Here is a 15,779-nt window from a genome sequence, read left to right on the forward strand (position 1 = left end):
CAAGAAGGTAGGGGTAGGTGGAACCACATGAAGCAGACGAGATGACCAGTGAGTACTGGACCAGACCGGGGAGGAAACACGCCAAAAGTAGACGCAACTGTGGAAGCAAAAGAGAAAGAAGATGTGAGGAATAACTTATCTTATATGTTAAGACAAAAACATGAAAAAGATAAAGTCTTGTAGCATTAAGTAGTAATATCAAGGCAAAACTAGAATGCATAACCAGTAAAAATATATAACAACAAAAATCCTGCATTCAGTGAGAGAAAAACAGCTTGAATTAGAGACATAGGTCAATCACGTAACATGTGAAGAGGATGGTCTAGAAGAATCCATAAGATCCCTCTTGTTCACATTAATGAAGCTTTGCAAGCGCACTGGATCCTCATAGGAAGTAGTCTTATTGTTATAGGTGACTTTAAAAAGGCATGGATGAAAAAGTCCATATCTGGCACCCATGGAACAAAGAGCTGGTCTCATGTCGAGAAAGGCTTTGCGTCTTGATGCAGTATATTTTGAGTAATCTTGTGCAAAAAATAAAGTAGCGCCAGACCAAGAGATTTTTTGAATAGCCCGAGCAGCTGTCAAGACTTTTAGTTAATCGGTATACTCTAAGAAGTACAAAATGACACCCCTCGGTCTCTGTGAAGATGTGGAATTAGTGGGGATACGACCTAGCCTGTGAGCACGCTGTATATTCAGTGTAGAGCCTTCTGGTAGATGAAGAATCTTGGGGAGAAAGGATTTGAAGAAAGCGATGGGATCTGTACCTTCGACTCCCTCTGCAAGATTAAAGATGCATAGGTTATTCCTCCTATTCCGATTTTCAAGGTCCTCAACTTGTTTTTGTAATGTTGAAACTTGAGAATGTAAGGAGGTAACACATTTATCAGTATCCTGAAAAGAGGAAACATTCTGCTCCACTATCGTAAGTCTGCTATCCAGCTGCATCCAGTTATCTGAGAGGATTTGTAATTTGACATTTGTTTCTTCTACAAAGGGTCTTAGGGCCTTTATTTCCTGGAGTAAAAGCTCCATCGAGACTGGAGGAGCCGATTTAGGTGGTGAAGTAGGGTCTTTTTTCAAGCGCTTAACATTGGACTTTCCTGCAGGTAACTGTGCGGGCTCCATAGCTGTGGTACAGTAATCTGTGTGGAGATCACCCAAACTTTCCAAACGGGATAACTCAGAAAAAACTTTTGAGTTCTTAATAAAAATACGCTTTAGTTTTGGGTGCACAGAAAAGTTACCTTTTGTTCTGCCCATCAAACTGCAACAACTAAAGTCCAGAGGGCATATATAGTATTGATACTAAAAAGAGCCAACAAAGAGGACCAAAGTAATAAACTGTATAGCTAAATAAAGCAGCTGCTTCAAAAAGAATGTTGAGAAGGAGAGAAAAACAAAAAAACAATTCAGAAGAAGGGAAACATTTTTGTTACTGGATTTGATTCTGGGAATACTATCCATGAATAGAATACCTCTGTCTGAAAAGATTCATGTGCCTCTATCACAAAAACTGCTCTACCACCTTTTGGTGTCAGGCCATGTTTTATAAGTTTTAGAGTGATGGCTCTCCTTAAATTTGGATGATGTTCATAACACCCTCAATGGTTTCATTTAAACCTGTAGTATAAGAGCTGTTACGACTTGGTCTGCCGCAGCCTCTGTATCAGACATTTTGTTCAATGAAAAAATGTAGAACAAGCTTCAAGGAAACAATGATAAGGTGCACAAAATTATGGAACACAGTATCCTTCAATGTTGAACAAACCAAACAGCAAATACATAGGAGTCTCGTCCTACTCAGCTATGGAGGATATTATCCCTACCCACTCCAGATGTCTTATAGAGTATTATGAGTAGGGGTCTCTGAGAAAAGCATGACTGAGTTACTTCAGTATTTAGTGTTAAATTAGTGCCTTACTAAACTTTGGGCGCCATGTAGTGTAGTTCCTATTTCCCTTATAGGCTCTGCGCATTGGATTAATATACACTATAGTTTTTGCATAGGACTACGGTCAGTATGCTCCTATCGAGTACATTAAACTTCATTACTTTTGGGTGCCAGCTAACTCAGAGGTCACTAGAAACTTTCGAATGCACAAGAAGGGATTTGTTTCTGGCAACCGCATAAACATGACAACTTTGTTTCCCTTAGAATCGTAACGCGTCTCAGAATCGTGGAAACAATAGATAACAGTTTCACTCAGTCAATCATGCATGCTTAGTTTTTCCAGAGTTACACAGAAATAGATACGGGCGTTTCAATAAAAGGGTTTATTGAACAGTCTTGTTTCTTGTGTAAGAGATATGAGCTATTACAATCGTTAGACAGTAAGCAAGATATAATACGCACAGCGTAAGCAGTAAGAAGAAATAATACTGCAATAGCATTGTCTTTTTAGCTATGACATATATTCATATATACATACATAAATAACACAGGCTAAAACATGAATACTCTTCTGATGCTTCTATGTAGTTCTACCCCAGTGTACCTAACCCAAGTGTAGTATGAAGTAAGAAGTAGGTGCTGGTTTCTATAATATGGTATATACTAAGTTTAGTATGCCAAGAGTTCTAGTCAGCTCCATACCTTAGAATGACAGAGGTGGGAATCTCTTTCCGGGTCTCAAACTCTAACACCCCGCGAAGGGAGTCAGAACACTGGAAGCTGGATTCTCTGCGAGCAGGGATGACAGCGTCTGGTCAGTGTGTCATGCCGGGATATGGTCTCTTCCGAACTTGCCGTGTGGAACTGTGCAGTCAAGTCGTGCTGAGTCGTGCCATGGTTTGCCATGGTAAGGGAAGGTATATTTATACCTGAAAGGTGCTTAGGAATGCTAGCATTGACGTGAAGTCGGGCAGAGGAAGACGTCATGGATGAACCCCTAAGGAATAGTAGTTCATGCATAATAGATGAGTTCTTGGAGAAATCAATAATCCTAGCTAGGGAAAGTCTTGTTGGGCTTAAGGGTCTGGTTTCTAAGAACTCGTTGTGACGTGGGATGGAGTGGATGTAGGTGACCATGCCTGTATTTGGTTAGCATGGCTAATGCCTAAATAAGGACTGGGATTCTATGCCTAAATAAGGGCAATGCAAATTGTGCCTGTATAAGGACATGATTCAGGGAAACCTATATTCGGGTATCTAAATCGAAACACAACAACAGAAAACTAAGTACGACTTTTAAATGGAAACTTTGATGTAGCCATAACTAGAGGTCACTACTGCAATTATGTTTAGGCTGAGTTTCCATTGAAAATTAATCTGTTTTGCTTTCGCAACACCTTTAGCGCAGTCCGACAAACCTTCACAAAACCTTTCAGTAAACAAGTTAATTTGCATTCGATTAGGTGTAGTATGGCAATTTTGCATAGAACCATCCAGCAAGAGACAAAAAACGGGAGGATTCCAAAAGTGACATCTCCCGTTTTAACTTTCATAAGAATCTCTGCACCTCAAGACAGAAAAAAATAGCTGAATGGAATAGAACCAAACAAGGCATGTAAGTGGACTTTTATTCAAGAAAGTGCTTTTGCTTGGTTTGGTGTAAGCCTGTTGAGTAGTTTTCAAGAAATTAGCATTTTTAATTGTGTTCTAGTCTGGGCATAAAGATTTTACATTTTAGAGATTTTAGGTCCGTTAATCCATAGATCTTTAAATGATTTGTAAATACATAAGTGATTTGTGAATCAAATTAAAAAAGAAAGGCACACCATTGATCTAGGAAGATTTTTCTCCTATCATCAATTGCAAATTCATGAATCCAGCTGCAGAATCACAAATCCTATGTTCAGTGGCTGGCAATGAGCAACAAGCTGATGGGTGGGATGACTGAATTAGTCTCAGCCACTGATGTTTGCTGCATACGTCCTCAGATTAGACAAAGCAATAAACAAATCAGCCTTGGTCCTTCTCCAATCCGAACAGTCCAGCCAGAACTACTATTGCGATTTCTTCTCCTCAAAGTAATGACAGGAAACATAAGATCTACTAATGGAGGTTACTTGATGAGTGCCCTGGCACAAATGATAATATTCTGAAAGCATCTCAAGTGTTCTAACAAGCAAACTAACTTGCTGAACATTCCTTACAACTATCAGCCTATTTATACCTCTCAGTCAGGGGCAGCATAGATCCAGTGGCACGATGAGAATGGGACCCAAGTCTGGACATACCTATTGTACTTAGCGTGTCAATTGCAACAAACAACAAGGTGATGGATGTAATGCACAGATTGCTACATAAAAGATTTGGCTCCGGCTGTTATTGCCCAACATGGTGCATTTAGTACCTTACTGTGGAAAAAAGGACCTTAGGAGGTAGAGTGAGCCTACTCTGACCCCAGACCCTCGTGGGGGGTCCAAAGGGTCCCCAGCATAAAAATAAACCTAAAAAATATTTTATCTTGAGATTTGTGAGTTCCTTCTGAGGTCTCAAGAACTGTGACAGTGGAATAGGGTTTGTGAATACAGATTTTAAAAAAAATTATTTAGTGCACTACAGCTCTGCGGCACTTATGCAGCACTATAAGCCTGTAACGGTATTGTTTTGATATCTATCTATCTATCTATCTATCTATCTATCTATCTATCTATCTATCTATCTATCTATCTATCTATCTATCTATCTATCTATCTATCTATCTATCTATCTATCTATCTATCTATCTATCTATCTATCTACATAAATATATATGTATATATATATATATAAATAAATACATATATAAATATATATGTATAAATATCTATCTATATATTTATATATATCTATATATCTATATCTATATATCTATATCTATATATATATATATATATATATATATATGATTAAACAGGGTGCCTCGGATCTTAGAGATGCACTCCTCGAGGTAGCAGGTATCCAACCTTCTTTATTAGGAGAACTGCGCACCACAGCTGTTAAGTTGAAAGTCCCGACGCGTTTCGAAGCTCCCGCTTCTTCCTCATGGGACAGCAATGAGAAAAGTGACGAAAGCCTGCAACCATTATTTATCCATAGCGCATGCGCTCCCTGGTGAGAAGCATGCTGGTAGTTGCAGTAATTCATTCTCCTTCAGTGGAGTCCGTACACTTTAACTAAGTTTTTTATAGCCTTTGAATGAGAATGAATTACTGCAACTACCAGCATGCTTCTCACCAGGGAGCGCATGCGCTATGGATAAATAATGGTTGCAGGCTTTCGTCACTTTTCTCATTGCTGTCCCATGAGGAAGAAGCGGGAGCTTCGAAACGCGTCGGGACTTTCAACTTAACAGCTGTGGTGCGCAGTTCTCCTAATAAAGAAGGTTGGATACCTGCTACCTCGAGGAGTGCATCTCTAAGATCCGAGGCACCCTGTTTAATCATGTTTCACGCGGCGGCCTCAGCCGCGGGAGATGCACCACCCGCTGGGAATGAGATAGCGGGTCTACATGGCTGCCATCAGACAGCCTGCTTGTAGCGTGAGGGAGCCGCAGACTAGAGCTGCACACCACGCCTGGAGCCCACCGGAGGGCTGTGAACAATTCAAAGGCTATAAAAAACTTAGTTAAAGTGTACGGACTCCACTGAAGGAGAATGAATTACTGCAACTACCAGCATGCTTCTCACCAGGGAGCGCATGCGCTATGGATAAATAATGGTTGCAGGCTTTCGTCACTTTTCTCATTGCTGTCCCATGAGGAAGAAGCGGGAGCTTCGAAACGCGTCGGGACTTTCAACTTAACAGCTGTGGTGCGCAGTTCTCCTAATAAAGAAGGTTGGATACCTGCTACCTCGAGGAGTGCATCTCTAAGATCCGAGGCACCCTGTTTAATCATATATATATATATATATATATATATATATATATATATATTACCATCCTGACAGCGTCCAACAAACAGGCCCGACTCCGTGAGTAATATAGCAAAGAGGGATTTATTCCAACTATAGCCCAGACGCGTTTCGGCGGAAACAACCGCCTTGTTCACTGCATCCAGTTGTAAGTAAATTGTACATGATTATATACACACATTGTCTCTTCACTCTCTTAGGGTTGTCACAGCAACCACAGAAAAAACGTAATAGACATAGTGAAGGTCATGTTAGGGTTAGTTGTTATGGCAACTAGAAAACAGACCTAGTTTGCTAACGGTACAGAAAATAAATGCAAACAGAAAATATTGTTTGAAATAAACTTATGCTATGGTTATACAGTCACACATTAGCAGTAGACAAAAGGGGAAAAAATAAGTATTGAAATATATTTCATAATTGTTAGAATTGTACCCTTACAGTGTAAACGTGCCCAATAAGGAATATAATACACATAATGGAAGAAATAATGAGCTTCCTAATACTGCGGATTACAAGGGCTCAATGAGTGGTGGATGAACGTACTCAGTGGGAGTACTATCTGAAGTCTTTAAGAACTGCACGTTTTCTGACCGCCCATGTGGGCATTTTAAAAACCAGTTCACCACAATGTTTAAGTCTGTGTAAAAGGTTGAATTTATATTTTGGGCAGGTAATCACAATTAAAGAGAGAGTGAACAATAATGAAAATAACAAAAATAAAAGTATGAAGCATACGGGAACTGAGCGCTTAGAGGAATGGATCCTATGAGCGATTGGTTATCAGAGATGGACACTAAGAGCTTCGTCGGCATTCATCCCATGTGGGATTTTGGAGTTAAGGAGGATGATGCATCTTGACTCCAGTCTCCTTAAAGCCAATTGCCTGTTGCCTCCCCTTGGATTTTTCGGAATGTTGTCAATGACAAAATAGGATAAATCCTGGGATCTTCCGGCATGTTGTGAGTTTATGTGTCTTGCAACAGGGTATGTTTGATCATTGTGTGCGATAGCTCTTAGATGTTGCAGGATGCGAACATGCACTGGGTGAATGGTACTACCTACATAGTTTTTACCACGCTTGCAGTGTAGGATATATACAGCAAAATCTGTTTTACAGTTGAAACTGCCTCTTATTTCATACGGTGTGTTTCTGAAAGGCATGTGTACTGTTTTGGTGTTGGTGCCATGCTTGCACGCTTTACATCTAATGCATTTAGAAAATCCCTTTGGTGTTTGGAGCCAATTCGGTGTTTTGGTGATGGTGGGCGCATTGCGCACTAACTCCTGACGCATAGATTTAGCTCGTCTAAAACTGATCAAGGGGACTTTAGCACATGTTGGTCCTAAAATAGGATAATTTTGTACATTGTTCCAGTGTTTGTACAAAATTTTTCGTACGGAAGCATGGTACGCACTAAAACCTGTAATTAATCTTGGCGTGTCTATTTTTGTGGATTCAGGTTTGGTCTTGTTATTTTTCTTGGTGAATAGAAGTTCCTCTCTAGTAAATTTCTCACTCCTAGTTTTGGCATCATCTAGGGTTTTGGTCTCGTATCCCCTACTGTGTAATCTCTTGAAGAGGTCATTAGTAGATTTGTTAAGACTTTCTTCAGTACTGCAGTTGTGTTTCATTCTTATGCACTCTGCATAGGGAATTACCTTTTTAACACTGTCATAGTGGAAGCTGTTTGCGTGCAGGATAGCATTGCCTGCTGTAGGCTTCCTGTATGTTCTTGTCTGAGTTTTGTTTTTATCTATATACATTTCTATATCCAGAAATTGTATACATTCTTTGCTAGTATGACTAGTAAAAGAAAGATTAAGCGTGTTGTTGTTAAGTTCTTGCACAAATTGCTCTGCGCTTTCTTGTGTGCCTTGCCATAGAACAAAAATGTCATCGATATACCTGACATAGATTATTACATTTTCCTTCATGACCAAACTGTGTATTTGCATGAGTACTTGCTCCTCCCACCAGCCCATATGCAAATTAGCATAGCTGGGGGCGAAGCAAGTACCCATGGCTGTGCCCTGTAATTGTTTGTAAAACACTTTTGTCAAAAATGAAAATATTGTTTTTTAGGCACCACTCTGCCATTTGCAGAAGCATAAAAGTGTGTCCATGTAGGTGTATTGGTCTTTTGCTTAGGTAGTGTTCGAGTGCATGCAATCCGTCTTTATGTCTAATGCTTGTATATAACGTGCTCACATTCAATGTCATAAGTACATAATTATCAAGCCATTTGACATCATACATTTTGGTCAAGAAATCTCCTGTGTCCTTAACATGCGATGGTAAGTCACAAACAAAGGGCTGAAGAAAATAATCAATAAAACGTGAGGTGTTTTCAAACAGTCCACCAATAGCAGATATAATCGGTCTGCCAGGGGGATCGGTAGCATACTTGTGTATTTTTGGAATTAAATACAATTGTGGCGTGGTTGGATTGTCATTTTTTAAGAAGTCAAATTCTAATTTGGTGAGGAGACCTTGGCTTCTCCATTCGTAAAGGGCTTTGTGATATTTTTCTTTCACCCCTATAATGGTGGTTGGTGCAATGCGACTATAGCATTCTCTGTCACTCAATTGGTTCTGTGCCTCAGCATTATACTTTGTCAACGGCCACAGAACCACATTGCCGCCCTTGTCTGACCATCTTACCACAATGTCTTGTCTTTCTTTGATTTTGTTAATGACAATGTTGTAGTCCCTTCTATTTGCGTTATGTGTTTGATTGAATTCTTTACTGCTTTTGAGGGCTAGAACTTTAAGATCTTTTATTACATTATCCGCAAAGGTGTCAAGGCCATCTCTCGGCATCATCGGAGTGAATATTGATTTTGGTTTAAAAGGAGTGCGTTCAAATGTAAAAGTGTCAAGATTGCTGTAAGTTATTCCTTGTCTTGCTGAAGCTGAATTGCCTTGCTCCTCGTTTTCCAATTGAAACATGTCTTGTAGGAGTTCCATGTCGGCTACAGTTAGACCACTGTTCATTTCACCACTAGGTGTTCCGCTTATATCCTTTGTAGAGATGGAAAAAAAGTGTTTTTTCAATTTTAGTTTTCTTACGAACTGAAAGAGATCAATTCGGGCTTGGGGGTAATCAAAGTTAGTTTTATCACAGAACGATAGTCCTAAGGCAAGCGTGTTTTGTTCTTTTTCTGTGAGTTCCATGTTTGTAAGGTTTAATTACTGTGTTTGCATTGTCTTTTGTGGGGCTCATCTACGCCTGTTTCTTCTGTAAGTTTGTTTGTTTGAGCTTTGCGTTTTTCTTACCCCATCGTCGGTAATTGCGCCGCCTTGCTTTTGTTGTTCCATGTTTGTATCTCTGTTCTCTTGGCGCGGGGGCCATGGGCGTAGGTTCATGGTCCTTTCTATGCGTAAAAAAACAAGCTCTTGGATAACAGTTGGGTTCATACGTGGTTGTGTAGAGCTTGCAATAGATTCTGTTTCTGATTCTAATTCAGAGCTCAGTTCTGATCCGCTCGGTTCTGTAATTTTTGTTTGTGACTCAGCAGCAGTTGACAATTGTTTTCTGCGTATATTATCGAATTTTTTGGAGAATGTGTATATTCTTCCCTGCATATAGTCATTCCTGTCTCTTTGGAATTTTGTTGCTTTTCTCACTTTAATTGATTCCTCATGCTTCACCAGTCTTGCCTTCATTTCGCTTAGTTTTTTCTGTATTTCTTCTTGATTCTCACATTTCTCTAATTCCTTTAGTAATGCTTCAATCTGGGCTAGCATAGTGTTGCGGTCACTGTTGGCATATTTTATTAATATTTGTAGCATTCTCTGTGACGATTCAGCACTATTGTCTGCCCAGTCTTTCAGCATTTCAGGGTTCGGGTTCTCGTATGTGGGGGCGACAAGGATCCTAAGACCTCTCGGGATCCTGCCTACATCGAGATATCTCTGTAGAGATTTGCATTCCCACCATTTAGCCATTTCCCTTTTTCTCAGTTTCTCCAGTTCTTGGAGCATTCTGACACTGTTGTTAGCTGATGTTTGCTCCACATTCCCAACTGCACCTGTGGTCAACCCCGTGCTGGTTTCTCCATCATTGAAAACATCCAGTGCTGCCTCTTCATGCTCTCTGATCCATTCCTCGGCCATTGTCGGAAAGCCGTGATCCTTCTGTGCTACTCACTGCCCGTCTTGTGTTTCAATATATATATATATCAGAAACAGTCATCTCAGACCTAAAGAAACTGGCAGTGGGCTCAAGTAAACAATTCTTGCATTCCAACTCAAGCAGTGATAAGCAGTACGCTTTGACCATGAAGAAAATAAAAGACAAAAAGGACATTGTTGTGTGATGGTCAGACAAGGGAGGCAACATTGTACTGTGGCCCTTAGAGATGTACAACAATGAAGCGAACAGACAATTACTGGACACTGCTTGCTAATGGAAAGTGAGTTCATCAGTCCTGGATGAAATCAAAGTTAAGTTCCACACTGAACTATACAAATGGAGAGGCGTCAGTATTTTATCCCAAGATGACCTGAGATACCTAAAACTAAATACCCTGTAACTCCTGTACTATATCTGATCCCCAAGGTGCATAAGAATGCTACTGTACCCCCAGGGAGACCGATTATTTCTGTAATTGGTGGGCTATTTGAGAGCACCTCAAGGTTCATAGACTTTTTTCTTCAAGAACATGTCAAAGCACTACCCTCATTCATTATGGACAAGAGAGACTTTCTGCGAAGAATTTATGATGTTATATGGGATGACTCATAAGTCTCATGACCATGGACGTCATGGCCTTATATACAAGTATAAGACATACTGATGGGATAAAGGCACTGTCATACTATCTAGGAACTAGACACATACATCTACACCAGCACATAACCATGCTGAATAATATGGCACACAAACATGCTGATTAATATGGTAGAGTGATGTCTCCACAACAATGTCTTTATGTTCCAACAGCAGCCATTCAAACAGTTGCAGGACACAGCCATCGGTAGATGCTTCCCCCCAGGTATGCGAATCTGCATATGGGCTGGTGGTAGGAACATGTACTAGCAGTACACTTTGCGAAGGAGTGGGCAGAAAACATCGTTCTGTGGACGAGATTCATTGACGATCACTTCATACTGTGGAAGGGCTCACCAGAGTCAGCTAAAGAATTTGCACAAAAACTCAGCGTGAATACCCTAAATCTCTCTTTCACATATGATATCAGTAAAAGTGAGGTCCATTTCTTAGATTTGGTAGTGTATGTAGAAGAGAACAGACTCCACAGAAAAACAAATAGAAAACCGACGGCTGGCAATTCTATTCTGCATGCTAGCAGTTTTCACCCTACAAAACTTAAACAGAGCATCCTATATGCAGAGAATCTGCGCATGAAGCGCAGTTATAGCAGTGAGCATTCATTAAGGGAGGTCCAGACAGACTTGTCCAACAGCTTGGCCCACCGTGGCTATGCGAGTAAAACACTTTTCAGGGTAGGGATAAAGTTGACAACAAAAGAAGGGAAGATCTGCTTTTTGGGATCAATAAGAGCAAGCGTAGACACACAAACTCCAGTCGGATACGCCTGATCACTGGTTTTTCAACGTATCATGCCAGATTTTGGAACATCTTATACAGACACTGGTGGCTGATAAAGAGTGATCCCATAATAGGGCAAGACACACCCCAAGTACCTCTCATCTCATATAGAAGAGCTAAGTCAATGAGAAATGAACTTGTCCAAAGCACACCTAAACCAAGCAGTGGATCAGAGTGGCTGACATACAATAAAGGTTTACAGAAATGTTTCAGGTATAAAGCCTGTAAACACGGTAAGAATGTGAAAACTTTACAGTCACCTTTGAGAAATTCACCTGTTACCTTCAAGTGTAGATATAACTGCAAGACAGATTTTGCAGTGTACATATCGGAATGTACATGCACCAAGCAATACGTAGGCAGCACCATAGACATGGTCCACATCAGTATTCTGCAGAACCTCAGGGCAATTACCAACTGTGACAAGAGCTACCCTATAGCCAGACATATCCTTGAACACGGCCATGGTTCTGCGAAAGATCTAGTGTAAAAGAAGTGCAGAAAGAGGCAACAGAAGTCCTCAAAGACGAAGAAAAGTGCAGGAAGAAGGATAACGTGCAGAAAGAACAAAAAGAAGAGCAGAAAAAATCCTTGTTGCAAAATCATCCTGTACCCTCAACTTATTCAGACGGATACTGGTGGTAACTGAGTCTGACTAACCAGTCCTAGAGCCAGTTCTATGTTAAAAGACACTTAGAATACAGTGAAAACACCTACATACACTAGGGAACATTATGCGTTGGGGTCCCCCTGTGATTAGCATGACCTCCTCTGTAAGCCCCTAGTATATAATAGGGCAGGGGGATTAAAACTACCTCTTAAAACAGGCCACAGGGCGTTTTTGCACACGTTAACTCAGGCCCTGTCCCCTCCCTTCACCACTGTGTAAACACGCCCTGTGTCCGTTTTTAGTTGGGAGATTAAGTTCATTTGAATCCTGAGGGTCCCTAGGGTCCAACTAGCCCACTAGGTACCTCCAGTAAGTGCCACAGAGCTGCGTTGCAGAGAGGTGTAAAAAGTGGCACAGCCAGGACCACCTCTCTGCAATGCAACTCAGTGGCGCTTACTGGAAGCACTTGGTGGGCTAGTTAGCCCCCAGGGGCCCTCAGTATTGAAGGGAAATTATATCCCCAATTTAAAACGTGCCATAGTGCATGTTTGCACATGTCACCTCAGGCCCCGTCCCCTCCCTTCACCACTGTGTAAACGCGCCCTGTGGCTGTTCTAAGTTAAGTCCCCTTGAATCCTAAGGGTCCCTAGGGTCAAACTAGACCACTAGGTACCTCCAGTAAGCGCCACAGAGCTGCGTTGCAGAGAGGTGTAAAAAGGGGCTTGGCCTCAGAACACCTGTCTGCAGCGCAGCTCCCTGGCGCATACTGGAGATGCCTGTTGGGCTAGTTGGCCCTCAGGGACCCTCAGTATTGAAGAGGAATTAATTCCCCAACTTACAACTCGCCAGGGGGCGCGTATGCAGAGTGCTGCAAGGAGGGGGCGTGGCCTCCGGCACGATGCCAGTCTTTTATTTATTTTAATTTTTTAAGAAGGGGGGCTGTGTGGTTCCCCTTCTTATTCTAATTTATTGGCCCTGATGACCCCATCCCCCAGGGCCTGTCTCCTAATTATATTTTTTTGACCCCAATCCCCAGGGCCGGCCACTGTTTTTTATTATTTTTAAAAAATATATATTTATAGACACCCCTAGGACATGCTGGACAAACCGTACGTACCTATCACCATGACGATTTGAGTGATATTCATTAAAAGGCGACTATGCATACAATGAATCCACGTGGAATGTATTTACACCACTAGTGAAGCTCTGACATGTCTGATGCCCTACCGTGCCTAATCCCGGTAGACACCCTTGTTGTTTATTTATACAAACATGGGTAGCTATTGACGGGCACATTTATTACACATGCACACAAAGCCATTCAAAGGGGATTCGACAAAAATTCGACCAAAACTATGTAAGAAACCCCCCTCACGGTTAATAAAACACACATCCACTGCCGGATGTGTAATACTTTTTATTTTACTCTCTGGAAAGGGGACGAACATCACTTGAGAGTCACAGCGCGCTCCTGGCAGAGCCCAATGCTGTGTTACACCCACCATTGCCTGCCGAGTGCCACACACCTCTGTGTTGTATTCCACCAGCTAGTGCATATGCTATGACACTCTCTAGCCCATGTGCACTGTAACACCACCCCGTGAATATGTCATGCCACACTTGTCTTCGCACGGGTTATATTGCCCCATCTAACGTGCCTTCCTCGATGCCTATATTATAACGCACAGTGCTATGCCATACATATTACAATCTGGGATCCATATCTTTGTCACAGTGCATATGCAACGTTACACTCCCCAGCACATATTTTATATTACAACTTTAGAGACTAGTTAGGTTACACAACACTGCCCTGTGCATATTACACTCCAAGGCGCACATCGCATAGCACGCGCTAGTGCCTGTGCTATCTCGCGTTTTCCAATGAATCTGTTATTGCGCACAATGTATTGCATATTATATTTCACGCCCGGTTCATCTTATATCACACTTTTTGGTGCATAGTTTATACCATACACTATATCTAGTTTTCATTTTCAATCGTGCTCTCAGGACTATGTTCTATATAACACTGTGTTCACCTACCCTTTTCACGGGCATTACATTTTGCGATAGGGGGTGGAGGGTCAGGGGGTGTTTCTGCCAAGTGATCCCGGAGTCACAGTCACAAACGTCCTCTTCTTCCTGAAGAAAAGTGAGATTATGCTGCATACTTGTTCATATTTTAAGTAGTTCGCACAGACACACGTTTTAAAAACAATAAAGTTCCTAATACCCGCCTTCTCTGAACAGTTAACTTGCTGCCCCATCCCCCTCCTCCCTATCCTCTGTTGTGTGAATCCATGGACTAGCCTCCTCCCTCCTGCCATGCATGGTCTGATGTGCTGCCACTGCCCTCAATTTAGTATGATGTACCAGTCCCCTCCTCCTGCCCTCCATTGCCCAATTCTATGCCCCATCATTGACCTCCTGCTTAAACTCTGTGCTAAGCTTGCTGCCCCTATTCTCCTTCCCCCTGCCCTCCGATGGCTTTGTGCATGCCCCTGCTCCATCCTTTTTGCCCACCATGTTCCATGGACCTGCCACTCCTATCTACTCTGAGTGTTCTGTTGAGCTGCCACTCCCCTCCCACTTGCCTAGCATTGTCAGATGACTGTAACCTGTCCCTGCCACCTCCACCCTGCCTGTCCACATGCCATGCCCCTATCCTCTTCCTCCTGTCCTACATGATCCATTGTACTGCCACACCCTTCTGCCCTCCCTGGTCTGTTGTGCTGCAACTGCTCCTCCTGCCTGCCCCGTGTGGTCTGTTGTGAGGCCCCTTCCCCTGAACTTTCTTGTCTGTGCACAGGTCCTGACCCTCCCTTCTATCCTCCATCGTCCTTTGTGCATGCTCCTGCACCCTCCTTCTTGCCCATCATAGCCATTGTGCTGCCACTAACCCTCCCATTTGCCATGCATGGTCTTCTGTGCTGCCATGGCCCCTCCCACCTTCCCTGTGTGGTCAGTTAGCTGCCCTGACCCCCTCCCACCTTCCCTCCATGGTCTGTGTGTATGCCATCACAGTCTCACTGTTGCTCTTCATGGTGTGTCTTGCTTCTAGTGCCCATCCTGCCTGACCTCCATGGCTATCTTGCTGCTCCTGCCCTGCCCACTTGCCCCCAGCCCTCTGTTTACATGTGCAGACCCCTACTACCTCCCTCCTGGCTTGTCTGTTCCATTGTAATGCCCCTGATCCGTCCCTCCTGCCCTTTATGGTCTGTTATGCTGCAGCTTTCTCTCCTGTCTGTCCATTATGGTCAGCTAGCTACCATTGCCTCTTGCCCCTCTGTTCTCTGTTGTCCATGTGCATGGTCCTGTCCCCTCCCTCTTGCTTTCTATGGATTGTTGTGCTGCACTCCCGTCCCGCATGCCCTGTATGGTGTATTGTGCTGCTGCAAACCCTGATGCCTGCCCTGCAGGGTCAGTTTGGTGCACCTCTCCATGTCCCTCCTGTCCTCTGTTATCCAAGTCCATGTCCCTACCCCATTTCCTTCCATGATCCAATGTACCATACTTGCGAACATTTTGAACTTGGTAAGAGGGAGATTTTGAAAAAAAACTGGGGTATTGATTTTCCCCTTTGAGTTACATTGAAAAAGAGGAGATTGTAGATAGGAGACAGATCAAATAAAGCCCATTTGAGCTTAAAAACATTGGGCGTTTCCTGGCTGAATCGGGTCTGTTGGCATGTATGGTTGTACTACCATTGCCTCTTCCTTCTGCCCACAATGGTCTATTACATT

This window comes from Triturus cristatus, chromosome 10, assembly GCF_964204655.1.
Source record: "Triturus cristatus chromosome 10, aTriCri1.1, whole genome shotgun sequence".
Taxonomy (NCBI): domain Eukaryota; kingdom Metazoa; phylum Chordata; class Amphibia; order Caudata; family Salamandridae; genus Triturus; species Triturus cristatus.